This window comes from Phoenix dactylifera, chromosome 4, assembly GCF_051530095.1.
Source record: "Phoenix dactylifera cultivar Ajwa chromosome 4, Ajwa_hap1_PhDact_Kaust_v1.1, whole genome shotgun sequence".
NCBI lineage: Eukaryota > Viridiplantae > Streptophyta > Magnoliopsida > Arecales > Arecaceae > Phoenix > Phoenix dactylifera.
The window spans coordinates 36,845,110-36,865,224 of NC_143193.1; the positions used below are offsets into that span (position 1 = coordinate 36,845,110).

The 20,115-nt window shown below is 49.3% G+C and overlaps 51 non-coding genes and 4 pseudogenes across 51 annotated transcripts; all 55 read right to left on the minus strand.

Annotated features, from left to right (window-relative positions):
* Positions 1–77: 77 nt before the first annotated feature.
* LOC149761565 (5S ribosomal RNA) lies at positions 78–196 on the minus strand (annotated as a pseudogene).
* A 246-nt stretch (positions 197–442) lies between these two features.
* Positions 443–561, minus strand: LOC149761566 (5S ribosomal RNA). Its single transcript, XR_016402212.1, has one exon. It is a non-coding gene; the product is annotated as a 5S ribosomal RNA (ribosomal RNA).
* Positions 562–807: 246 nt separating this feature from the next.
* LOC149761567 (5S ribosomal RNA) lies at positions 808–926 on the minus strand. The gene has a single exon (XR_016409961.1). It is a non-coding gene; the product is annotated as a 5S ribosomal RNA (ribosomal RNA).
* A 246-nt stretch (positions 927–1,172) lies between these two features.
* LOC149761568 (5S ribosomal RNA) lies at positions 1,173–1,291 on the minus strand. The gene has a single exon (XR_016402274.1). It is a non-coding gene; the product is annotated as a 5S ribosomal RNA (ribosomal RNA).
* Positions 1,292–1,538: 247 nt separating this feature from the next.
* Positions 1,539–1,657, minus strand: LOC149761569 (5S ribosomal RNA). Its single transcript, XR_016407919.1, has one exon. It is a non-coding gene; the product is annotated as a 5S ribosomal RNA (ribosomal RNA).
* A 246-nt stretch (positions 1,658–1,903) lies between these two features.
* LOC149761570 (5S ribosomal RNA) lies at positions 1,904–2,022 on the minus strand. The gene has a single exon (XR_016404360.1). It is a non-coding gene; the product is annotated as a 5S ribosomal RNA (ribosomal RNA).
* Positions 2,023–2,268: 246 nt separating this feature from the next.
* LOC149761571 (5S ribosomal RNA) lies at positions 2,269–2,387 on the minus strand. The gene has a single exon (XR_016408745.1). It is a non-coding gene; the product is annotated as a 5S ribosomal RNA (ribosomal RNA).
* A 246-nt stretch (positions 2,388–2,633) lies between these two features.
* Positions 2,634–2,752, minus strand: LOC149761572 (5S ribosomal RNA). The gene has a single exon (XR_016405549.1). It is a non-coding gene; the product is annotated as a 5S ribosomal RNA (ribosomal RNA).
* A 247-nt stretch (positions 2,753–2,999) lies between these two features.
* On the minus strand, positions 3,000–3,118 carry LOC149761573 (5S ribosomal RNA). Its single transcript, XR_016412125.1, has one exon. It is a non-coding gene; the product is annotated as a 5S ribosomal RNA (ribosomal RNA).
* A 246-nt stretch (positions 3,119–3,364) lies between these two features.
* LOC149761574 (5S ribosomal RNA) lies at positions 3,365–3,483 on the minus strand. Its single transcript, XR_016404361.1, has one exon. It is a non-coding gene; the product is annotated as a 5S ribosomal RNA (ribosomal RNA).
* A 246-nt stretch (positions 3,484–3,729) lies between these two features.
* Positions 3,730–3,848, minus strand: LOC149761575 (5S ribosomal RNA). The gene has a single exon (XR_016408746.1). It is a non-coding gene; the product is annotated as a 5S ribosomal RNA (ribosomal RNA).
* A 246-nt stretch (positions 3,849–4,094) lies between these two features.
* Positions 4,095–4,213, minus strand: LOC149761576 (5S ribosomal RNA). Its single transcript, XR_016412126.1, has one exon. It is a non-coding gene; the product is annotated as a 5S ribosomal RNA (ribosomal RNA).
* Positions 4,214–4,459: 246 nt separating this feature from the next.
* Positions 4,460–4,578, minus strand: LOC149761577 (5S ribosomal RNA). The gene has a single exon (XR_016410023.1). It is a non-coding gene; the product is annotated as a 5S ribosomal RNA (ribosomal RNA).
* A 246-nt stretch (positions 4,579–4,824) lies between these two features.
* Positions 4,825–4,943, minus strand: LOC149761578 (5S ribosomal RNA). The gene has a single exon (XR_016410024.1). It is a non-coding gene; the product is annotated as a 5S ribosomal RNA (ribosomal RNA).
* A 247-nt stretch (positions 4,944–5,190) lies between these two features.
* Positions 5,191–5,309, minus strand: LOC149761579 (5S ribosomal RNA). Its single transcript, XR_016412127.1, has one exon. It is a non-coding gene; the product is annotated as a 5S ribosomal RNA (ribosomal RNA).
* Positions 5,310–5,555: 246 nt separating this feature from the next.
* On the minus strand, positions 5,556–5,674 carry LOC149761580 (5S ribosomal RNA). The gene has a single exon (XR_016402275.1). It is a non-coding gene; the product is annotated as a 5S ribosomal RNA (ribosomal RNA).
* A 247-nt stretch (positions 5,675–5,921) lies between these two features.
* LOC149761581 (5S ribosomal RNA) lies at positions 5,922–6,040 on the minus strand. The gene has a single exon (XR_016405173.1). It is a non-coding gene; the product is annotated as a 5S ribosomal RNA (ribosomal RNA).
* Positions 6,041–6,286: 246 nt separating this feature from the next.
* On the minus strand, positions 6,287–6,405 carry LOC149761582 (5S ribosomal RNA). The gene has a single exon (XR_016404362.1). It is a non-coding gene; the product is annotated as a 5S ribosomal RNA (ribosomal RNA).
* Positions 6,406–6,651: 246 nt separating this feature from the next.
* LOC149761583 (5S ribosomal RNA) lies at positions 6,652–6,770 on the minus strand. The gene has a single exon (XR_016408748.1). It is a non-coding gene; the product is annotated as a 5S ribosomal RNA (ribosomal RNA).
* A 246-nt stretch (positions 6,771–7,016) lies between these two features.
* LOC149761584 (5S ribosomal RNA) lies at positions 7,017–7,135 on the minus strand. The gene has a single exon (XR_016405550.1). It is a non-coding gene; the product is annotated as a 5S ribosomal RNA (ribosomal RNA).
* A 247-nt stretch (positions 7,136–7,382) lies between these two features.
* LOC149761585 (5S ribosomal RNA) lies at positions 7,383–7,501 on the minus strand. The gene has a single exon (XR_016412129.1). It is a non-coding gene; the product is annotated as a 5S ribosomal RNA (ribosomal RNA).
* A 246-nt stretch (positions 7,502–7,747) lies between these two features.
* On the minus strand, positions 7,748–7,866 carry LOC149761586 (5S ribosomal RNA). The gene has a single exon (XR_016404363.1). It is a non-coding gene; the product is annotated as a 5S ribosomal RNA (ribosomal RNA).
* Positions 7,867–8,112: 246 nt separating this feature from the next.
* Positions 8,113–8,231, minus strand: LOC149761587 (5S ribosomal RNA). The gene has a single exon (XR_016408749.1). It is a non-coding gene; the product is annotated as a 5S ribosomal RNA (ribosomal RNA).
* Positions 8,232–8,477: 246 nt separating this feature from the next.
* Positions 8,478–8,596, minus strand: LOC149761588 (5S ribosomal RNA). The gene has a single exon (XR_016412130.1). It is a non-coding gene; the product is annotated as a 5S ribosomal RNA (ribosomal RNA).
* A 246-nt stretch (positions 8,597–8,842) lies between these two features.
* Positions 8,843–8,961, minus strand: LOC149761589 (5S ribosomal RNA). Its single transcript, XR_016410025.1, has one exon. It is a non-coding gene; the product is annotated as a 5S ribosomal RNA (ribosomal RNA).
* A 246-nt stretch (positions 8,962–9,207) lies between these two features.
* LOC149761590 (5S ribosomal RNA) lies at positions 9,208–9,326 on the minus strand. Its single transcript, XR_016410026.1, has one exon. It is a non-coding gene; the product is annotated as a 5S ribosomal RNA (ribosomal RNA).
* A 247-nt stretch (positions 9,327–9,573) lies between these two features.
* On the minus strand, positions 9,574–9,692 carry LOC149761591 (5S ribosomal RNA). The gene has a single exon (XR_016412131.1). It is a non-coding gene; the product is annotated as a 5S ribosomal RNA (ribosomal RNA).
* A 246-nt stretch (positions 9,693–9,938) lies between these two features.
* LOC149761592 (5S ribosomal RNA) lies at positions 9,939–10,057 on the minus strand. The gene has a single exon (XR_016401566.1). It is a non-coding gene; the product is annotated as a 5S ribosomal RNA (ribosomal RNA).
* Positions 10,058–10,302: 245 nt separating this feature from the next.
* Positions 10,303–10,421, minus strand: LOC149761593 (5S ribosomal RNA; annotated as a pseudogene).
* Positions 10,422–10,668: 247 nt separating this feature from the next.
* Positions 10,669–10,787, minus strand: LOC149761594 (5S ribosomal RNA). Its single transcript, XR_016405648.1, has one exon. It is a non-coding gene; the product is annotated as a 5S ribosomal RNA (ribosomal RNA).
* A 246-nt stretch (positions 10,788–11,033) lies between these two features.
* Positions 11,034–11,152, minus strand: LOC149761595 (5S ribosomal RNA). The gene has a single exon (XR_016412132.1). It is a non-coding gene; the product is annotated as a 5S ribosomal RNA (ribosomal RNA).
* A 246-nt stretch (positions 11,153–11,398) lies between these two features.
* LOC149761596 (5S ribosomal RNA) lies at positions 11,399–11,517 on the minus strand. The gene has a single exon (XR_016412133.1). It is a non-coding gene; the product is annotated as a 5S ribosomal RNA (ribosomal RNA).
* A 246-nt stretch (positions 11,518–11,763) lies between these two features.
* On the minus strand, positions 11,764–11,882 carry LOC149761597 (5S ribosomal RNA). Its single transcript, XR_016410027.1, has one exon. It is a non-coding gene; the product is annotated as a 5S ribosomal RNA (ribosomal RNA).
* A 246-nt stretch (positions 11,883–12,128) lies between these two features.
* LOC149761598 (5S ribosomal RNA) lies at positions 12,129–12,246 on the minus strand. The gene has a single exon (XR_016407083.1). It is a non-coding gene; the product is annotated as a 5S ribosomal RNA (ribosomal RNA).
* A 247-nt stretch (positions 12,247–12,493) lies between these two features.
* Positions 12,494–12,612, minus strand: LOC149761599 (5S ribosomal RNA). The gene has a single exon (XR_016412134.1). It is a non-coding gene; the product is annotated as a 5S ribosomal RNA (ribosomal RNA).
* A 246-nt stretch (positions 12,613–12,858) lies between these two features.
* LOC149761600 (5S ribosomal RNA) lies at positions 12,859–12,977 on the minus strand. The gene has a single exon (XR_016401567.1). It is a non-coding gene; the product is annotated as a 5S ribosomal RNA (ribosomal RNA).
* Positions 12,978–13,222: 245 nt separating this feature from the next.
* On the minus strand, positions 13,223–13,341 carry LOC149761601 (5S ribosomal RNA; annotated as a pseudogene).
* A 247-nt stretch (positions 13,342–13,588) lies between these two features.
* Positions 13,589–13,707, minus strand: LOC149761602 (5S ribosomal RNA). The gene has a single exon (XR_016405649.1). It is a non-coding gene; the product is annotated as a 5S ribosomal RNA (ribosomal RNA).
* Positions 13,708–13,953: 246 nt separating this feature from the next.
* On the minus strand, positions 13,954–14,072 carry LOC149761603 (5S ribosomal RNA). The gene has a single exon (XR_016412135.1). It is a non-coding gene; the product is annotated as a 5S ribosomal RNA (ribosomal RNA).
* Positions 14,073–14,318: 246 nt separating this feature from the next.
* Positions 14,319–14,437, minus strand: LOC149761604 (5S ribosomal RNA). The gene has a single exon (XR_016412136.1). It is a non-coding gene; the product is annotated as a 5S ribosomal RNA (ribosomal RNA).
* A 246-nt stretch (positions 14,438–14,683) lies between these two features.
* On the minus strand, positions 14,684–14,802 carry LOC149761605 (5S ribosomal RNA). Its single transcript, XR_016410028.1, has one exon. It is a non-coding gene; the product is annotated as a 5S ribosomal RNA (ribosomal RNA).
* A 246-nt stretch (positions 14,803–15,048) lies between these two features.
* Positions 15,049–15,166, minus strand: LOC149761606 (5S ribosomal RNA). The gene has a single exon (XR_016407084.1). It is a non-coding gene; the product is annotated as a 5S ribosomal RNA (ribosomal RNA).
* A 247-nt stretch (positions 15,167–15,413) lies between these two features.
* On the minus strand, positions 15,414–15,532 carry LOC149761607 (5S ribosomal RNA). The gene has a single exon (XR_016402533.1). It is a non-coding gene; the product is annotated as a 5S ribosomal RNA (ribosomal RNA).
* Positions 15,533–15,778: 246 nt separating this feature from the next.
* Positions 15,779–15,897, minus strand: LOC149761608 (5S ribosomal RNA; annotated as a pseudogene).
* A 247-nt stretch (positions 15,898–16,144) lies between these two features.
* Positions 16,145–16,263, minus strand: LOC149761609 (5S ribosomal RNA). The gene has a single exon (XR_016405998.1). It is a non-coding gene; the product is annotated as a 5S ribosomal RNA (ribosomal RNA).
* A 246-nt stretch (positions 16,264–16,509) lies between these two features.
* Positions 16,510–16,628, minus strand: LOC149761610 (5S ribosomal RNA). The gene has a single exon (XR_016401599.1). It is a non-coding gene; the product is annotated as a 5S ribosomal RNA (ribosomal RNA).
* Positions 16,629–16,874: 246 nt separating this feature from the next.
* Positions 16,875–16,993, minus strand: LOC149761611 (5S ribosomal RNA). The gene has a single exon (XR_016410029.1). It is a non-coding gene; the product is annotated as a 5S ribosomal RNA (ribosomal RNA).
* Positions 16,994–17,239: 246 nt separating this feature from the next.
* Positions 17,240–17,358, minus strand: LOC149761612 (5S ribosomal RNA). The gene has a single exon (XR_016412137.1). It is a non-coding gene; the product is annotated as a 5S ribosomal RNA (ribosomal RNA).
* Positions 17,359–17,604: 246 nt separating this feature from the next.
* Positions 17,605–17,723, minus strand: LOC149761613 (5S ribosomal RNA). Its single transcript, XR_016412472.1, has one exon. It is a non-coding gene; the product is annotated as a 5S ribosomal RNA (ribosomal RNA).
* Positions 17,724–17,969: 246 nt separating this feature from the next.
* LOC149761614 (5S ribosomal RNA) lies at positions 17,970–18,087 on the minus strand. Its single transcript, XR_016407086.1, has one exon. It is a non-coding gene; the product is annotated as a 5S ribosomal RNA (ribosomal RNA).
* Positions 18,088–18,334: 247 nt separating this feature from the next.
* On the minus strand, positions 18,335–18,453 carry LOC149761615 (5S ribosomal RNA). Its single transcript, XR_016404377.1, has one exon. It is a non-coding gene; the product is annotated as a 5S ribosomal RNA (ribosomal RNA).
* A 246-nt stretch (positions 18,454–18,699) lies between these two features.
* LOC149761616 (5S ribosomal RNA) lies at positions 18,700–18,818 on the minus strand. Its single transcript, XR_016412138.1, has one exon. It is a non-coding gene; the product is annotated as a 5S ribosomal RNA (ribosomal RNA).
* Positions 18,819–19,064: 246 nt separating this feature from the next.
* Positions 19,065–19,183, minus strand: LOC149761617 (5S ribosomal RNA). The gene has a single exon (XR_016412684.1). It is a non-coding gene; the product is annotated as a 5S ribosomal RNA (ribosomal RNA).
* Positions 19,184–19,429: 246 nt separating this feature from the next.
* On the minus strand, positions 19,430–19,547 carry LOC149761618 (5S ribosomal RNA). The gene has a single exon (XR_016408116.1). It is a non-coding gene; the product is annotated as a 5S ribosomal RNA (ribosomal RNA).
* A 247-nt stretch (positions 19,548–19,794) lies between these two features.
* On the minus strand, positions 19,795–19,913 carry LOC149761619 (5S ribosomal RNA). The gene has a single exon (XR_016403219.1). It is a non-coding gene; the product is annotated as a 5S ribosomal RNA (ribosomal RNA).
* Positions 19,914–20,115: the final 202 nt, after the last annotated feature.

A 20,115-nucleotide genomic window follows, 5' to 3' on the forward strand; every position in this document is an offset into this window, starting at 1 on the left:
CCGAAGAGGAAAAGCCAAAAGCCAAAAAATTAAAAATAAATATTATCAAAAAATAAAAAAGCGGGCAAAAAATAAAAAGGGTGCAACACGAGGACTTCCCAGGGGGTCACCCATCCTAGTACTTCTCTCGCCCAAGCCCGCTTAACTGCGGAGTTATGATGGGATCCGGTGCATTAGTGCTGGTATGATCGCAGCCATGACATGCCCTTTGAAACTCCCTTTTATGACAAAGCAGCAGACCGCGACGGCCCGAGACATTCGCGCTGCCGGGGCCGTTCTGGCGTAGGATTCAACGCGCTGTTCCGCTATGCGGCATGGCACCGCCAGTCTCCGGACTCAGTTTATTGTCGGAGGAAAAAAATTATCCGAAGAGGAAAAGCCAAAAGCCGAAAAATTAAAAATAAATATTATCAAAAAATAAAAAAGCGGGCAAAAAATAAAAAGGGTGCAACACGAGGACTTCCCAGGGGGTCACCCATCCTAGTACTACTCTCGCCCAAGCACGCTTAACTGCGGAGTTCTGATGGGATCCGGTGCATTAGTGCTGGTATGATCGCACCTAAGACATGCCCTTCGAAACTCCCTTTTAATACAAAGCAGCAGACCTCGACGGCCCGAGACATTCGCGCTGCCGGGGCCGTTCTGGCGTATGATTCAACGCGCTGTTCCGCTATGCGGCATGGCACCGCCAGTCTCCGGACTCAGTTTATTTTCGGGGGGAAAAAATTATCCGAAGAGGAAAAGCCAAAAGCCAAAAAATTAAAAATAAATATTATCAAAAAATAAAAAAGCGGGCAAAAAATAAAAGGGGTGCAACACGAGGACTTCCCAGGGGGTCACCCATCCCAGTACTACTCTCGCCCAAGCACGCTTAACTGCGGAGTTCTGATGGGATCCGGTGCATTAGTGCTGGTATGATCGCACCCATGACATGCCCATCGAATCACCCTTTTATGACAAAGCAGTAGACCTCGACGGCCCGAGACATTCGCGCTGCCGGGGCCGTTCTGGCGTAGGATTCAACGCGCTGTTCCGCTATGCGGCATCGCACCGCGAGTCTCCGGACTCAGTTTATTTTCGGAGGAAAAAAATTATCCGAAGAGGAAAAGCCAAAAGCCGAAAAATTAAAAATAAATGTTATCAAAAAATAAAAAAGCGGGCAAAAAATAAAAGGGGTGCAACACGAGGACTTCCCAGGGGGTCACCCATCCTAGTACTACTCTCGCCCAAGCACGCTTAACTGCGAAGTTCTGATGGGATCCGGTGCATTAGTGCTGGTATGATCGCACCCATGATATGCCCTTCGAAACTCCCTTTTATGACAAAGCAGCAGACCTCGACGGCCCGAGACATTCGCGCTGCCGGGGCCGTTCTGGCGTAGGATTCAACGCGCTGGTCCCGCTATGCGGCATGGCACCGCCAGTCTCCGGACTCAGTTTATTGTCGGGGAAAAAAAATTATCCGAAGAGGAAAAGCCAAAAGCCAAAAAATTAAAAATAAATATTATCAAAAAATAAAAAAGCGGGCAAAAAATAAAAAGGGTGCAACACGAAGACTTTCCAGGGGGTCACCCATCCTAGTACTACTCTCGCCCAAGCACGCTTAACTGTGGAGTTCTGATGGGATCCGGTGCATTAGTGCTGGTATGATCGCACCCAAGACATGCCCTTCGAAACTCCCTTTTATGACAAAGCAGCAGACCTCGACGGCCCGAGACATTCGCGCTGCCGGGGCCGTTCTGGCGTAGGATTCAACGCGCTGTTCCGCTATGCGGCATGGCACCGCCAGTCTCCGGACTCAGTTTATTTTCGGGGGAAAAAAATTATCCGAAGAGGAAAAGACAAAAGCCGAAAAATAAAAAATAAATGTTATCAAAAAATAAAAAAGCGGGCAAAAAATAAAAGGGGTGCAACACGAGGACTTCCCATGGGGTCACCCATCCTAGTACTACTCTCGCCCAAGCACGCTTAACTGCAGAGTTCTCATGGGATCCGGTGCATTAGTGCTGGTATGATCGCACCCATGACATGCCCTTCGAAACTCCCTTTTATGACAAAGCAGCAGACCTCGACGGCCCGAGACATTCGCGCTGCCGGGGCCGTTCTGGCGTATGATTCAACGCGCTGTTCCGCTATGCGGCATGGCACCGCCAGTCTCCGGACTCAGTTTATTTTCGGGGGGAAAAAATTATCCGAAGAGGAAAAGCCAAAAGCCAAAAAATTAAAAATAAATATTATCAAAAAATAAAAAAGCGGGCAAAAAATAAAAAGGGTGCAACACGAGGACTTCCCAGGGGGTCACCCATCCTAGTACTTCTCTCGCCCAAGCACGCTTAACTGCGGAGTTATGATGGGATCCGGTGCATTAGTGCTGGTATGATCGCAGCCATGACATGCCCTTCGAAACTCCCTTTTATGACAAAGCAGCAGACCGCGACGGCCCGAGACATTCGCGCTGCCGGGGCCGTTCTGGCGTAGGATTCAACGCGCTGTTCCGCTATGCGGCATGGCACCGCGAGTCTCCGGACTCAGTTTATTTTCGGAGGAAAAAAATTATCCGAAGAGGAAAAGCCAAAAGCCGAAAAATTAAAAATAAATGTTATCAAAAAATAAAAAAGCGGGCAAAAAATAAAAGGGGTGCAACACGAGGACTTCCCAGGGGGTCACCCATCCTAGTACTACTCTCGCCCAAGCACGCTTAACTGCGAAGTTCTGATGGGATCCGGTGCATTAGTGTTGGTATGATCGCACCCATGATATGCCCTTCGAAACTCCCTTTTATGACAAAGCAGCAGACCTCGACGGTCCGAGACATTCGCGCTGCCGGGGCCGTTCTGGCGTACGATTCAACGCGCTGGTCCCGCTATGCGGCATGGCACCGCCAGTCTCCGGACTCAGTTTATTGTCGGGGGAAAAAAATTATCCGAAGAGGAAAAGCCAAAAGCCAAAAAATTAAAAATAAATATTATCAAAAAATAAAAAAGCGGGCAAAAAATAAAAAGGGTGCAACACGAGGACTTCCCAGGGGGTCACCCATCCTAGTACTACTCTCGCCCAAGCACGCTTAACTGCGGAGTTCTGATGGGATCCGGTGCATTAGTGCTGGTATGATCGCACCCAAGACATGCCCTTCGAAACTCCCTTTTATGACAAAGCAGCAGACCTCGACGGCCCGAGACATTCGCGCTGCCGGGGCCGTTCTGGCGTAGGATTCAACGTGCTGTTCCGCTATGCGGCATGGCACCGCCAGTCTCCGGACTCAGTTTATTTTCGGGGGAAAAAAATTATCCGAAGAGGAAAAGACAAAAGCCGAAAAATAAAAAATAAATGTTATCAAAAAATAAAAAAGCGGGCAAAAAATAAAAGGGGTGCAACACGAGGACTTCCCATGGGGTCACCCATCCTAGTACTACTCTCGCCCAAGCACGCTTAACTGCAGAGTTCTCATGGGATCCGGTGCATTAGTGCTGGTATGATCGCACCCATGACATGCCCTTCGAAACTCCCTTTTATGACAAAGCAGCAGACCTCAACGGCCCGAGACATTCGCGCTGCCGGGGCCGTTCTGGCGTATGATTCAACGCGCTGTTCCGCTATGCGGCATGGCACCGCCAGTCTCCGGACTCAGTTTATTTTCGGGGGGAAAAAATTATCCGAAGAGGAAAAGCCAAAAGCCAAAAAATTAAAAATAAATATTATCAAAAAATAAAAAAGCGGGCAAAAAATAAAAAGGGTGCAACACGAGGACTTCCCAGGGGGTCACCCATCCTAGTACTTCTCTCGCCCAAGCACGCTTAACTGCGGAGTTATGATGGGATCCGGTGCATTAGTGCTGGTATGATCGCAGCCATGACATGCCCTTCGAAACTCCCTTTTATGACAAAGCAGCAGACCGCGACGGCCCGAGACATTCGCGCTGCCGGGGCCGTTCTGGCGTAGGATTCAACGCGCTGTTCCGCTATGCGGCATGGCACCGCCAGTCTCCGGACTCAGTTTATTGTCGGAGGAAAAAAATTATCCGAAGAGGAAAAGCCAAAAGCCGAAAAATTAAAAATAAATATTATCAAAAAATAAAAAAGCGGGCAAAAAATAAAAAGGGTGCAACACGAGGACTTCCCAGGGGGTCACCCATCCTAGTACTACTCTCGCCCAAGCACGCTTAACTGCGGAGTTCTGATGGGATCCGGTGCATTAGTGCTGGTATGATCGCACCCAAGACATGCCCTTCGAAACTCCCTTTTAATACAAAGCAGCGGACCTCGACGGCCCGAGACATTCGCGCTGCCGGAGCCGTTCTGGCGTATGGTTCAACGCGCTGTTCTGCTATGCGGCATGGCACCGCCAGTCTCCGGACTCAGTTTATTTTCGGGGGAAAAAAATTATCCGAAGAGGAAAAGCCAAAAGCCAAAAAATTAAAATTAAATATTATCAAAAAATAAAAAAGCGGGCAAAAAATAAAAGGGGTGCAACACGAGGACTTCCCAGGGGGTCACCCATCCTAGTACTACTCTCGCCCAAGCACGCTTAACTGCGGAGTTCTGATGGGATCCGGTGCATTAGTGCTGGTATGATCGCACCCATGACATGCCCATCGAAACACCCTTTTATGACATAGCAGCAGACCTCGACGGCCCGAGACATTCGCGCTGCCGGGGCCGTTCTGGCGTAGGATTCAACGCGCTGTTCCGCTATGCGGCATGGCACCGCGAGTCTCCGGACTCAGTTTATTTTCGGGGGAAAAAAATTATCCGAAGAGGAAAAGCCAAAAGCCGAAAAATTAAAAATAAATGTTATCAAAAAATAAAAAAGCGGGCAAAAAATAAAAGGGGTGCAACACGAGGACTTCCCAGGGGGTCACCCATCCTAGTACTACTCTCGCCCAAGCACGCTTAACTGCGGAGTTCTGATGGGATCCGGTGCATTAGTGCTGGTATGATCGCACCCATGATATGCCCTTCGAAACTCCCTTTTATGACAAAGCAGCAGACCTCGACGGCCCGAGACATTCGCGCTGCCGGGGCCGTTCTGGCGTAGGATTCAACGCGCTGGTCCCGCTATGCGGCATGGCACCGCCAGTCTCCGGACTCAGTTTTTTGTCGGGGGAAAAAAATTATCCGAAGAGGAAAAGCCAAAAGCCAAAAAATTAAAAATAAATATTATCAAAAAATAAAAAAGCGGGCAAAAAATAAAAAGGGTGCAACACGAGGACTTCCCAGGGGGTCACCCATCCTAGTACTACTCTCGCCCAAGCACGCTTAACTGCGGAGTTCTGATGGGATCCGGTGCATTAGTGCTGGTATGATCGCACCCATGACATGCCCATCGAATCACCCTTTTATGACAAAGCAGTAGACCTCGACGGCCCGAGACATTCGCGCTGCCGGGGCCGTTCTGGCGTAGGATTCAACGCGCTGTTCCGCTATGCGGCATCGCACCGCGAGTCTCCGGACTCAGTTTATTTTCGGAGGAAAAAAATTATCCGAAGAGGAAAAGCCAAAAGCCGAAAAATTAAAAATAAATGTTATCAAAAAATAAAAAAGCGGGCAAAAAATAAAAGGGGTGCAACACGAGGACTTCCCAGGGGGTCACCCATCCTAGTACTACTCTCGCCCAAGCACGCTTAACTGCGAAGTTCTGATGGGATCCGGTGCATTAGTGCTGGTATGATCGCACCCATGATATGCCCTTCGAAACTCCCTTTTATGACAAAGCAGCAGACCTCGACGGCCCGAGACATTCGCGCTGCCGGGGCCGTTCTGGCGTAGGATTCAACGCGCTGGTCCCGCTATGCGGCATGGCACCGCCAGTCTCCGGACTCAGTTTATTGTCGGGGAAAAAAAATTATCCGAAGAGGAAAAGCCAAAAGCCAAAAAATTAAAAATAAATATTATCAAAAAATAAAAAAGCGGGCAAAAAATAAAAAGGGTGCAACACGAAGACTTTCCAGGGGGTCACCCATCCTAGTACTACTCTCGCCCAAGCACGCTTAACTGCGGAGTTCTGATGGGATCCGGTGCATTAGTGCTGGTATGATCGCACCCAAGACATGCCCTTCGAAACTCCCTTTTATGACAAAGCAGCAGACCTCGACGGCCCGAGACATTCGCGCTGCCGGGGCCGTTCTGGCGTAGGATTCAACGCGCTGTTCCGCTATGCGGCATGGCACCGCCAGTCTCCGGACTCAGTTTATTTTCGGGGGAAAAAAATTATCCGAAGAGGAAAAGACAAAAGCCGAAAAATAAAAAATAAATGTTATCAAAAAATAAAAAAGCGGGCAAAAAATAAAAGGGGTGCAACACGAGGACTTCCCATGGGGTCACCCATCCTAGTACTACTCTCGCCCAAGCACGCTTAACTGCAGAGTTCTCATGGGATCCGGTGCATTAGTGCTGGTATGATCGCACCCATGACATGCCCTTCGAAACTCCCTTTTATGACAAAGCAGCAGACCTCGACGGCCCGAGACATTCGCGCTGCCGGGGCCGTTCTGGCGTATGATTCAACGCGCTGTTCCGCTATGCGGCATGGCACCGCCAGTCTCCGGACTCAGTTTATTTTCGGGGAGAAAAAATTATCCGAAGAGGAAAAGCCAAAAGCCAAAAAATTAAAAATAAATATTATCAAAAAATAAAAAAGCGGGCAAAAAATAAAAAGGGTGCAACACGAGGACTTCCCAGGGGGTCACCCATCCTAGTACTTCTCTCGCCCAAGCACGCTTAACTGCGGAGTTATGATGGGATCCGGTGCATTAGTGCTGGTATGATCGCAGCCATGACATGCCCTTCGAAACTCCCTTTTATGACAAAGCAGCAGACCGCGACGGCCCGAGACATTCGCGCTGCCGGGGCCGTTCTGGCGTAGGATTCAACGCGCTGTTCCGCTATGCGGCATGGCACCGCGAGTCTCCGGACTCAGTTTATTTTCGGAGGAAAAAAATTATCCGAAGAGGAAAAGCCAAAAGCCGAAAAATTAAAAATAAATGTTATCAAAAAATAAAAAAGCGGGCAAAAAATAAAAGGGGTGCAACACGAGGACTTCCCAGGGGGTCACCCATCCTAGTACTACTCTCGCCCAAGCACGCTTAACTGCGAAGTTCTGATGGGATCCGGTGCATTAGTGTTGGTATGATCGCACCCATGATATGCCCTTCGAAACTCCCTTTTATGACAAAGCAGCAGACCTCGACGGCCCGAGACATTCGCGCTGCCGGGGCCGTTCTGGCGTACGATTCAACGCGCTGGTCCCGCTATGCGGCATGGCACCGCCAGTCTCCGGACTCAGTTTATTGTCGGGGGAAAAAAATTATCCGAAGAGGAAAAGCCAAAAGCCAAAAAATTAAAAATAAATATTATCAAAAAATAAAAAAGCGGGCAAAAAATAAAAAGGGTGCAACACGAGGACTTCCCAGGGGGTCACCCATCCTAGTACTACTCTCGCCCAAGCACGCTTAACTGCGGAGTTCTGATGGGATCCGGTGCATTAGTGCTGGTATGATCGCACCCAAGACATGCCCTTCGAAACTCCCTTTTATGACAAAGCAGCAGACCTCGACGGCCCGAGACATTCGCGCTGCCGGGGCCGTTCTGGCGTAGGATTCAACGTGCTGTTCCGCTATGCGGCATGGCACCGCCAGTCTCCGGACTCAGTTTATTTTCGGGGGAAAAAAATTATCCGAAGAGGAAAAGACAAAAGCCGAAAAATAAAAAATAAATGTTATCAAAAAATAAAAAAGCGGGCAAAAAATAAAAGGGGTGCAACACGAGGACTTCCCATGGGGTCACCCATCCTAGTACTACTCTCGCCCAAGCACGCTTAACTGCAGAGTTCTCATGGGATCCGGTGCATTAGTGCTGGTATGATCGCACCCATGACATGCCCTTCGAAACTCCCTTTTATGACAAAGCAGCAGACCTCGACGGCCCGAGACATTCGCGCTGCCGGGGCCGTTCTGGCGTATGATTCAACGCGCTGTTCCGCTATGCGGCATGGCACCGCCAGTCTCCGGACTCAGTTTATTTTCGGGGGGAAAAAATTATCCGAAGAGGAAAAGCCAAAAGCCAAAAAATTAAAAATAAATATTATCAAAAAATAAAAAAGCGGGCAAAAAATAAAAAGGGTGCAACACGAGGACTTCCCAGGGGGTCACCCATCCTAGTACTTCTCTCGCCCAAGCACGCTTAACTGCGGAGTTATGATGGGATCCGGTGCATTAGTGCTGGTATGATCGCAGCCATGACATGCCCTTCGAAACTCCCTTTTATGACAAAGCAGCAGACCGCGACGGCCCGAGACATTCGCGCTGCCGGGGCCGTTCTGGCGTAGGATTCAACGCGCTGTTCCGCTATGCGGCATGGCACCGCCAGTCTCCGGACTCAGTTTATTGTCGGAGGAAAAAAATTATCCGAAGAGGAAAAGCCAAAAGCCGAAAAATTAAAAATAAATATTATCAAAAAATAAAAAAGCGGGCAAAAAATAAAAAGGGTGCAACACGAGGACTTCCCAGGGGGTCACCCATCCTAGTACTACTCTCGCCCAAGCACGCTTAACTGCGGAGTTCTGATGGGATCCGGTGCATTAGTGCTGGTATGATCGCACCCAAGACATGCCCTTCGAAACTCCCTTTTAATACAAAGCAGCGGACCTCGACGGCCCGAGACATTCGCGCTGCCGGAGCCGTTCTGGCGTATGGTTCAACGCGCTGTTCCGCTATGCGGCATGGCACCGCCAGTCTCCGGACTCAGTTTATTTTCGGGGGGAAAAAATTATCCGAAGAGGAAAAGCCAAAAGCCAAAAAATTAAAAATAAATATTATCAAAAAATAAAAAAGCGGGCAAAAAATAAAAGGGGTGCAACACGAGGACTTCCCAGGGGGTCACCCATCCTAGTACTACTCTCGCCCAAGCACGCTTAACTGCGGAGTTCTGATGGGATCCGGTGCATTAGTGCTGGTATGATCGCACCCATGACATGCCCATCGAAACACCCTTTTATGACATAGCAGCAGACCTCGACGGCCCGAGACATTCGCGCTGCCGGGGCCGTTCTGGCGTAGGATTCAACGCGCTGTTCCGCTATGCGGCATGGCACCGCGAGTCTCCGGACTCAGTTTATTTTCGGGGGAAAAAAATTATCCGAAGAGGAAAAGCCAAAAGCCGAAAAATTAAAAATAAATGTTATCAAAAAATAAAAAAGCGGGCAAAAAATAAAAGGGGTGCAACACGAGGACTTCCCAGGGGGTCACCCATCCTAGTACTACTCTCGCCCAAGCACGCTTAACTGCGGAGTTCTGATGGGATCCGGTGCATTAGTGCTGGTATGATCGCACCCATGATATGCCCTTCGAAACTCCCTTTTATGACAAAGCAGCAGACCTCGACGGCCCGAGACATTCGCGCTGCCGGGGCCGTTCTGGCGTAGGATTCAACGCGCTGGTCCCGCTATGCGGCATGGCACCGCCAGTCTCCGGACTCAGTTTATTGTCGGGGGAAAAAAATTATCCGAAGAGGAAAAGCCAAAAGCCAAAAAATTAAAAATAAATATTATCAAAAAATAAAAAAGCGGGCAAAAAATAAAAAGGGTGCAACACGAGGACTTCCCAGGGGGTCACCCATCCTAGTACTACTCTCGCCCAAGCACGCTTAACTGCGGAGTTCTGATGGGATCCGGTGCATTAGTGCTGGTATGATCGCACCCAAGGCATGCCCTTCGAAACTCCCTTTTATGACAAAGCAGCAGAACTCGACGGCCCGAGACATTCGCGCTGCCGGGGCCGTTCTGGCGTAGGATTCAACACGCTGTTCCGCTATGCGGCATGGCACCGCCAGTCTCCGGACTCAGTTTATTTTCGGGGGAAAAAAATTATCCGAAGAGGAAAAGACAAAAGCCGAAAAATAAAAAATAAATGTTATCAAAAAATAAAAAAGCGGGCAAAAAATAAAAGGGGTGCAACACGAGGACTTCCCAGGGGGTCACCCATCCTAGTACTACTCACGCCCAAGCACGCTTAACTGCAGAGTTCTGATGGGATCCGGTGCATTAGTGCTGGTATGATCGCACCCGTGACATGCCCTTCGAAACTCCCTTTTATGACAAAGCAGCAGACCTCGACGGCCCGAGACATTCGCGCTGCCGGGGCCGTTCTGGCTATGATTCAACGCGCTGTTCCGCTATGCGGCATGGCACCGCCAGTCTCCGGACTCAGTTTATTTTCGGGGGGAAAAAATTATCCGAAGAGGAAAAGCCAAAAGCCAAAAAATTAAAAATAAATATTATCAAAAAATAAAAAAGCGGGCAAAAAATAAAAAGGGTGCAACACGAGGACTTCCCAGGGGGTCACCCATCCTAGTACTTCTCTCGCCCAAGCACGCTTAACTGCGGAGTTATGATCGGATCCGGTGCATTAGTGCTGGTATGATCGCACCCATGACATGCACTTCGAAACTCCCTTTTATGGCAAAGCAGCAGACCTCGACGGCCCGAGACATTCGCGCTGCCGGGGCCGTTCTGGCGTAGAATTCAACGCGCTGGTCCCGCTATGCGGCATGGCACCGCCAGTCTCCGGACTCAGTTTATTTTCGGGGAAAAAAAATTATCCGAAGAGGAAAAGCCAAAAGCCAAAAAATTAAAAATAAATATTATCAAAAAATAAAAAAGCGGGCAAAAAATAAAAGGGGTACAACACGAGGACTTCCCAGGGGGTCACCCATCCCAGTACTACTCTCGCCCAAGCACGCTTAACTGCTGAGTTCTGATGGGATCCGGTGCATTAGTGCTGGTATGATCGCACCCATGACATGCCCATCGAAACACCCTTTTATGACAAAGCAGCAGACCTCGACGGCCCGAGACATTCGCGCTGCCGGGGCCGTTCTGGCGTAGGATTCAACGCGCTGTTCCGCTATGCGGCATGGCACCGCGAGTCTCCGGACTCAGTTTATTTTTGGGGAAAAAAAATTATCCGAAGAGGAAAAGCCAAAAGCCGAAAAATTAAAAATAAATATTATCAAAAAATAAAAAAGCGGGCAAAAAATAAAAAGGGTGCAACACGAGGACTTCCCAGGGGGTCACCCATCCTAGTACTACTCTCGCCCAAGCACGCTTAACTGCGGAGTTCTGATGGGATCCGGTGCATTAGTGCTGGTATGATCGCACCCATGACATGCCCATCGAAACACCCTTTTATGACAAAGCAGCAGACCTCGACGGCCCGAGACATTCGCGCTGCCGGGGCCGTTCTGGCGTAGGATTCAACGCGCTGTTCCGCTATGCGGCATGGCACCACGAGTCTCCGGACTCAGTTTATTTTCGGGGGAAAAAAATTATCCGAAGAGGAAAAGCCAAAAGCCAAAAAATTAAAAATAAATATTATCAAAAAATAAAAAAGTGGGCAAAAAATAAAAAGGGTGCAACACGAGGACTTCCCAGGGGGTCACCCATCCTAGTACTACTCTCGCCCAAGCACGCTTAACTGCGGAGTTCTGATGGGATCCGGTGCATTAGTGCTGGTATGATCGCACCCATGACATGCCCATCGAAACACCCTTTTATGACAAAGCAGCAGACCTCGACGGCCCGAGACATTCGCGCTGCCGGGGCCGTTCTGGCGTAGGATTCAACGCGCTGTTCCGCTATGCGGCATGGCACCGCGAGTCTCCGGACTCAGTTTATTTTCGGGGGAAAAAAATTATCCGAAGAGGAAAAGCCAAAAGCCGAAAAATTAAAAATAAATGTTATCAAAAAATAAAAAAGCGGGCAAAAAATAAAAGGGGTGCAACACGAGGACTTCCCAGGGGGTCACCCATCCTAGTACTACTCTCGCCCAAGCACGCTTAACTGCGGAGTTCTGATGGGATCCGGTGCATTAGTGCTGGTATGATCGCACCCATGATATGCCCTTCGAAACTCCCTTTTATGACAAAGCAGCAGACCTCGACGGCCCGAGACATTCGCGCTGCCGGGGCCCTTCTGGCGTAGGATTCAACGCGCTGTTCCGCTATGCGGCATGGCACCGCGAGTCTCCGGACTCAGTTTATTTTCGAGGGAAAAAAATTATCCGAAGAGGAAAAGCCAAAAGCCGAGAAATTAAAAATAAATATTATCAAAAAATAAAAAAGCGGGCAAAAAATAAAAGGGGTGCAACACGAGGACTTCCCGGGGGTCACCCATCCTAGTACTACTCTCGCCCAAGCACGCTTAACTGCGAAGTTCTGATGGGATCCGGTGCATTAGTGCTGGTATGATCGCACCCATGATATGCCCTTCGAAACTCCCTTTTATGACAAAGCAGCAGACCTCGACCGCCCGAGACATTCGCGCTGCCGGGGCCGTTCTGGCGTAGGATTCAACGCGCTGGTCCCGCTATGCGGCATGGCACCGCCAGTCTCCGGACTCAGTTTATTGTCGGGGGAAAAAAATTATCCGAAGAGGAAAAGCCAAAAGCCAAAAAATTAAAAATAAATATTATCAAAAAATAAAAAAGCGGGCAAAAAATAAAAAGGGTGCAACACGAGGACTTCCCAGGGGGTCACCCATCCTAGTACTACTCTCGCCCAAGCACGCTTAACTGCGGAGTTCTGATGGGATCCGGTGCATTAGTGCTGGTATGATCGCACCCAAGGCATGCCCTTCGAAACTCCCTTTTATGACAAAGCAGCAGAACTCGACGGCCCGAGACATTCGCGCTGCCGGGGCCGTTCTGGCGTAGGATTCAACACGCTGTTCCGCTATGCGGCATGGCACCGCCAGTCTCCGGACTCAGTTTATTTTCGGGGGAAAAAAATTATCCGAAGAGGAAAAGACAAAAGCCGAAAAATAAAAAATAAATGTTATCAAAAAATAAAAAAGCGGGCAAAAAATAAAAGGGGTGCAACACGAGGACTTCCCAGGGGGTCACCCATCCTAGTACTACTCACGCCCAAGCACGCTTAACTGCAGAGTTCTGATGGGATCCGGTGCATTAGTGCTGGTATGATCGCACCCGTGACATGCCCTTCGAAACTCCCTTTTATGACAAAGCAGCAGACCTCGACGGCCCGAGACATTCGCGCTGCCGGGGCCGTTCTGGCTATGATTCAACGCGCTGTTCCGCTATGCGGCATGGCACCGCCAGTCTCCGGACTCAGTTTATTTTCGGGGGGAAAAAATTATCCGAAGAGGAAAAGCCAAAAGCCAAAAAATTAAAAATAAATATTATCAAAAAATAAAAAAGCGGGCAAAAAATAAAAAGGGTGCAACACGAGGACTTCCCAGGGGGTCACCCATCCTAGTACTTCTCTCGCCCAAGCACGCTTAACTGCGGAGTTATGATCGGATCCGGTGCATTAGTGCTGGTATGATCGCACCCATGACATGCACTTCGAAACTCCCTTTTATGGCAAAGCAGCAGACCTCGACGGCCCGAGACATTCGCGCTGCCGGGGCCGTTCTGGCGTAGAATTCAACGCGCTGGTCCCGCTATGCGGCATGGCACCGCCAGTCTCCGGACTCAGTTTATTTTCGGGGAAAAAAAATTATCCGAAGAGGAAAAGCCAAAAGCCAAAAAATTAAAAATAAATATTATCAAAAAATAAAAAAGCGGGCAAAAAATAAAAGGGGTACAACACGAGGACTTCCCAGGGGGTCACCCATCCCAGTACTACTCTCGCCCAAGCACGCTTAACTGCTGAGTTCTGATGGGATCCGGTGCATTAGTGCTGGTATGATCGCACCCATGACATGCCCATCGAAACACCCTTTTATGACAAAGCAGCAGACCTCGACGGCCCGAGACATTCGCGCTGCCGGGGCCGTTCTGGCGTAGGATTCAACGCGCTGTTCCGCTATGCGGCATGGCACCGCGAGTCTCCGGACTCAGTTTATTTTTGGGGAAAAAAAATTATCCGAAGAGGAAAAGCCAAAAGCCGAAAAATTAAAAATAAATATTATCAAAAAATAAAAAAGCGGGCAAAAAATAAAAAGGGTGCAACACGAGGACTTCCCAGGGGGTCACCCATCCTAGTACTACTCTCGCCCAAGCACGCTTAACTGCGGAGTTCTGATGGGATCCGGTGCATTAGTGCTGGTATGATCGCACCCATGACATGCCCACCGAAACACCCTTTTATGACAAAGCAGCAGACCTCGACGGCCCGAGACATTCGCTATGCCGGGGCCGTTCTGGCGTAGGATTCAACGCGCTGTTCCGCTATGCGGCATGGCACCACGAGTCTCCGGACTCAGTTTATTTTCGGGGGAAAAAAATTATCCGAAGAGGAAAAGCCAAAAGCCAAAAAATTAAAAATAAATATTATCAAAAAATAAAAAAGTGGGCAAAAAATAAAAAGGGTGCAACACGAGGACTTCCCAGGGGGTCACCCATCCTAGTACTACTCTCGCCCAAGCACGCTTAACTGCGGAGTTCTGATGGGATCCGGTGCATTAGTGCTGGTATGATCGCACCCATGACATGCCCATCGAAACACCCTTTTATGACAAAGCAGCAGACCTCGACGGCCCGAGACATTCGCGCTGCCGGGGCCGTTCTGGCGTAGGATTCAACGCGCTGTTCCGCTATGCGGCATGGCACCGCGAGTCTCCGGACTCAGTTTATTTTCGGGGGAAAAAAATTATCCGAAGAGGAAAAGCCAAAAGCCGAAAAATTAAAAATAAATGTTATCAAAAAATAAAAAAGCGGGCAAAAAATAAAAGGGGTGCAACACGAGGACTTCCCAGGGGGTCACCCATCCTAGTACTACTCTCGCCCAAGCACGCTTAACTGCGGAGTTCTGATGGGATCCGGTGCATTAGTGCTGGTATGATCGCACCCATGATATGCCCTTCGAAACTCCCTTTTATGACAAAGCAGCAGACCTCGACGGCCCGAGACATTCGCGCTGCCGGGGCCCTTCTGGCGTAGGATTCAACGCGCTGTTCCGCTATGCGGCATGGCACCGCGAGTCTCCGGACTCAGTTTATTTTCGAGGGAAAAAAATTATCCGAAGAGGAAAAGCCAAAAGCCGAAAAATTAAAAATAAATATTATCAAAAAATAAAAAAGCGGGCAAAAAATAAAAGGGGTGCAACACGAGGACTTCCCGGGGGTCACCCATCCTAGTACTACTCTCGCCCAAGCACGCTTAACTGCGAAGTTCTGATGGGATCCGGTGCATTAGTGCTGGTATGATCGCACCCATGATATGCCCTTCGAAACTCCCTTTTATGACAAAGCAGCAGACCTCGACCGCCCGAGACATTCGCGCTGCCGGGGCCGTTCTGGCGTAGGATTCAACGCGCTGGTCCCGCTATGCGGCATGGCACCGCCAGTCTCCGGACTCAGTTTATTGTCGGGGGAAAAAAATTATCCGAAGAGGAAAAGCCAAAAGCCAAAAAATTAAAAATAAATATTATCAAAAAATAAAAAAGCGGGCAAAAAATAAAAAGGGTGCAACACGAGGACTTCTCAGGGGGTCACCCATCCTAGTACTACTCTCGCCCAAGCACGCTTAACTGCAGAGTTCTGATGGGATCCGGTGCATTAGTGCTGGTATGATCGCACCCATGACATGCCCATCGAAACACCCTTTTATGACAAAGCAGCAGACCTCGACGGACCGAGACATTCGCGCTGCCGGGGCCGTTCTGGCGTAGGATTCAACGCGCTGTTCCGCTATGCGGCATGGCACCGCCAGTCTCCGGACTCAGTTTATTTTCGGGGGGAAAAAATTATCCGAAGAGGAAAAGCCAAAAGCCAAAAAATTAAAAATAAAAATTATCAAAAAATAAAAAAGCGGGCAAAAAATAAAAAGGGTGCAACACGAGGACTTCCGAGGGGGTCACCCATCCTAGTACTTCTCTCGCCCAAGCACGCTTAACTGCGGAGTTATGATCGGATCCGGTGCATTAGTGCTGGTATGATCGCACCCATGACATGCACTTCGAAACTCCCTTTTATGGCAAAGCAGCAGACCTCGACGGCCCGAGACATTCGCGCTGCCGGGGGCGTTCTGGCGTAGAATTCAACGCGCTGGTCCTGCTATGCGGCATGGCACCGCCAGTCTCCGGACTCAGTTTATTTTCGGAGAAAAAAAACTATCCGAAGAGGAAAAGCCAAAAGCCAAAAAATTAAAAATAAATATTATCAAAAAATAAAAAAGCGGGCAAAAAATAAAAGGGGTACAACACGAGGACTTCCCAGGGGGTCACCCATCCTAGTACTACTCTCGCCCAAGCACGCTTAACTGCTGAGTTCTGATGGGATCCGGTGCATTAGTGCTGGTATGATCGCACCCATGACATGCCCATCGAAACACCCTTTTATGACAAAGCAGCAGACCTCGACGGCCCGAGACATTCGCGCTGCCGGGGCCGTTCTGGCGTAGGATTCAACGCGCTGTTCCGCTATGCGGCATGGCACCGCGAGTCTCCGGACTCAGTTTATTTTCGGGGGAAAAAAATTATCCGAAGAGGAAAAGCCAAAAGCCGAAAAATTAAAAATAAATGTTATCAAAAAATAAAAAAGCGGGCAAAAAATAAAAGGGGTGCAACACGAGGACTTCCCAGGGGGTCACCCATCCTAGTACCACTCTCGCCCAAGCACGCTTAACTGCGGAGTTCTGATGGGATCCGGTGCATTAGTGCTGGTATGATCGCACCCATGATATGCCCTTCGAAACTCCCTTTTATGACAAAGCAGCAGACCTCGACGGCCCGAGACATTCGCGCTGCCGGGGCCGTTCTGGCGTAGGATTCAACGCGCTATTCCGCTATGCGGCATGGCACCGCGAGTCTCCGGACTCAGTTTATTTTCGAGGGAAAAAAATTATCCGAAGAGGAAAAGCCAAAAGCCGAAAAATTAAAAATAAATATTATCAAAAAATAAAAAAGCGGGCAAAAAATAAAAGGGGTGCAACACGAGGACTTCCCAGGGGGTCACCCATCCTAGTACTACTCTCGCCCAAGCACGCTTAACTGCGGAGTTCTGATGGGATCCGGTGCATTAGTGCTGGTATGATCGCACCCATGACATGCCCATCGAAACACCCTTTTATGACAAAGCAGCAGACCTCGACGGCCCGAGACATTCGCGCTGCCGGGGCCGTTCTGGCGTAGGATTCAACGCGCTGTTCCGCTATGCGGCATGGCACCGCGAGTCTCCGGACTCGGTTTATTTTCGGGGGAAAAAAATTATTCGAAGAGGAAAAGCCAAAAGCCGAAAAATTAAAAATAAATATTATCAAAAAATAAAAAAGCGGGCAAAAAATAAAAAGGGTGCAACACGAGGACTTCCCAGGGGGTCACCCATCCTAGTACTACTCTCGCCCAAGCACGCTTAACTGCGGAGTTCTGATGGGATCCGGTGCATTAGTGCTGGTATGATCGCACCCATGACATGCCCATCGAAACACCCTTTTATGACAAAGCAGCAGACCTCGACGGCCCGAGACATTCGCGCTGCCGGGGCCGTTCTGGCGTAGGATTCAACGCGCTGTTCCGCTATGCGGCATGGCACCGCGAGTCTCCGGACTTAGTTTATTTTCGGGGAAAAAAAATTATCCGAAGAGGAAAAGCCAAAAGCCGAAAAATTAAAAATAAATGTTATCAAAAAATAAAAAAGCGGGCAAAAAATAAAAGGGGTGCAACACGAGGACTTCCCAGGGGGTCACCCATCCTAGTACTACTCTCGCCCAAGCACGCTTAGCTGCGGAGTTCTGATGGGATCCGGTGCATTAGTGCTGGTATGATCGCACCCATGATATGCCCTTCGAAACTCCCTTTTATGACAAAGCAGCAGACCTCGACGGCCCGAGACATTCGCGCTGCCGGGGCCCTTCTGGCGTAGGATTCAACGCGCTGTTCCGCTATGCGGCATGGCACCGCGAGTCTCCGGACTCAGTTTATTTTCGAGGGAAAAAAATTATCCGAAGAGGAAAAGCCAAAAGCCGAAAAATTAAAAATAAATATTATCAAAAAATAAAAAAGCGGGCAAAAAATAAAAGGGGTGCAACACGAGGACTTCCCGGGGGTCACCCATCCTAGTACTACTCTCGCCCAAGCACGCTTAACTGCGAAGTTCTGATGGGATCCGGTGCATTAGTGCTGGTATGATCGCACCCATGATATGCCCTTCGAAACTCCCATTTATGACAAAGCAGCAGACCTCGACCGCCCGAGACATTCGCGCTGCCGGGGCCGTTCTGGCGTAGGATTCAACGCGCTGGTCCCGCTATGCGGCATGGCACCGCCAGTCTCCGGACTCAGTTTATTGTCGGGGGAAAAAAATTATCCGAAGAGGAAAAGCCAAAAGCCAAAAAATTAAAAATAAATATTATCAAAAAATAAAAAAGCGGGCAAAAAATAAAAAGGGTGCAACACGAGGACTTCTCAGGGGGTGACCCATCCTAGTACTACTCTCGCCCAAGCACGCTTAACTGCAGAGTTCTGATGGGATCCGGTGCATTAGTGCTGGTATGATCGCACCCATGACATGCCCATCGAAACACCCTTTTATGACAAAGCAGCAGACCTCGACGGCCCGAGACATTCGCGCTGCCGGGGCCGTTCTGGCGTAGGATTCAACGCGCTGTTCCGCTATGCGGCATGGCACCGCGAGTCTCCGGACTCAGTTTATTTTCGGGGGAAAAAAATTATTCGAAGAGGAAAAGCCAAAAGCCGAAAAATTAAAAATAAATATTATCAAAAAATAAAAAAGCGGGCAAAAAATAAAAAGGGTGCAACACGAGGACTTCCCAGGGGGTCACCCATCCTAGTACTACTCTCGCCCAAGCACGCTTAACTGCGGAGTTCTGATGGGATCCGGTGCATTAGTGCTGGTATGATCGCACCCATGACATGCCCATCGAAACACCCTTTTATGACAAAGCAGCAGACCTCGACGGCCCGAGACATTCGCGCTGCCGGGGCCGTTCTGGCGCAGGATTCAACGCGCTGTTCCGCTATGCGGCATGGCACCGCGAGTCTCCGGACTTAGTTTATTTTCGGGGGAAAAAAATTATCCGAAGAGGAAAAGCCAAAAGCCGAAAAATTAAAAATAAATGTTATCAAAAAATAAAAAAGCGGGCAAAAAATAAAAGGGGTGCAACACGAGGACTTCCCAGGGGGTCACCCATCCTAGTACTACTCTCGCCCAAGCACGCTTAGCTACGGAGTTCTGATGGGATCCGGTGCATTAGTGCTGGTATGATCGCACCCATGATATGCCCTTCGAAACTCCCTTTTATGACAAAGCAGCAGACCTCGACGGCCCGAGACATTCGCGCTGCCGGGGCCCTTCTGGCGTAGGATTCAACGCGCTGTTCCGCTATGCGGCATGGCACCGCGAGTCTCCGGACTCAGTTTATTTTCGAGGGAAAAAAATTATCCGAAGAGGAAAAGCCAAAAGCCGAAAAATTAAAAATAAATATTATCAAAAAATAAAAAAGCGGGCAAAAAATAAAAGGGGTGCAACACGAGGACTTCCCGGGGGTCACCCATCCTAGTACTACTCTCGCCCAAACACGCTTAACTGCGAAGTTCTGATGGGATCCGGTGCATTAGTGCTGGTATGATCGCACCCATGATATGCCCTTCGAAACTCCCTTTTATGACAAAGCAGCAGACCTCGACCGCCCGAGACATTCGCGCTGCCGGGGCCGTTCTGGCGTAGGATTCAACGCGCTGGTCCCGCTATGCGGCATGGCACCGCCAGTCTCCGGACTCAGTTTATTGTCGGGGGAAAAAAATTATCCGAAGAGGAAAAGCCAAAAGCCAAAAAATTAAAAATAAATATTATCAAAAAATAAAAAAGCGGGCAAAAAATAAAAAGGGTGCAACACGAGGACTTCTCAGGGGGTCACCCATCTTAGTACTACTCTCGCCCAAGCACGCTTAACTGCAGAGTTCTGATGGGATCCGGTGCATTAGTGCTGGTATGATCGCACCCATGACATGCCCATCGAAACACCCTTTTATGACAAAGCAGCAGACCTCGACGGACCGAGACATTCGCGCTGCCGGGGCCGTTCTGGCGTAGGATTCAACGCGCTGTTCCGCTATGCGGCATGGCACCGCGAGTCTCCGGACTCAGTTTATTTTCGGAGGAAAAAAATTATCCGAAGAGGAAAAGCCAAAAGCCGAAAAATTAA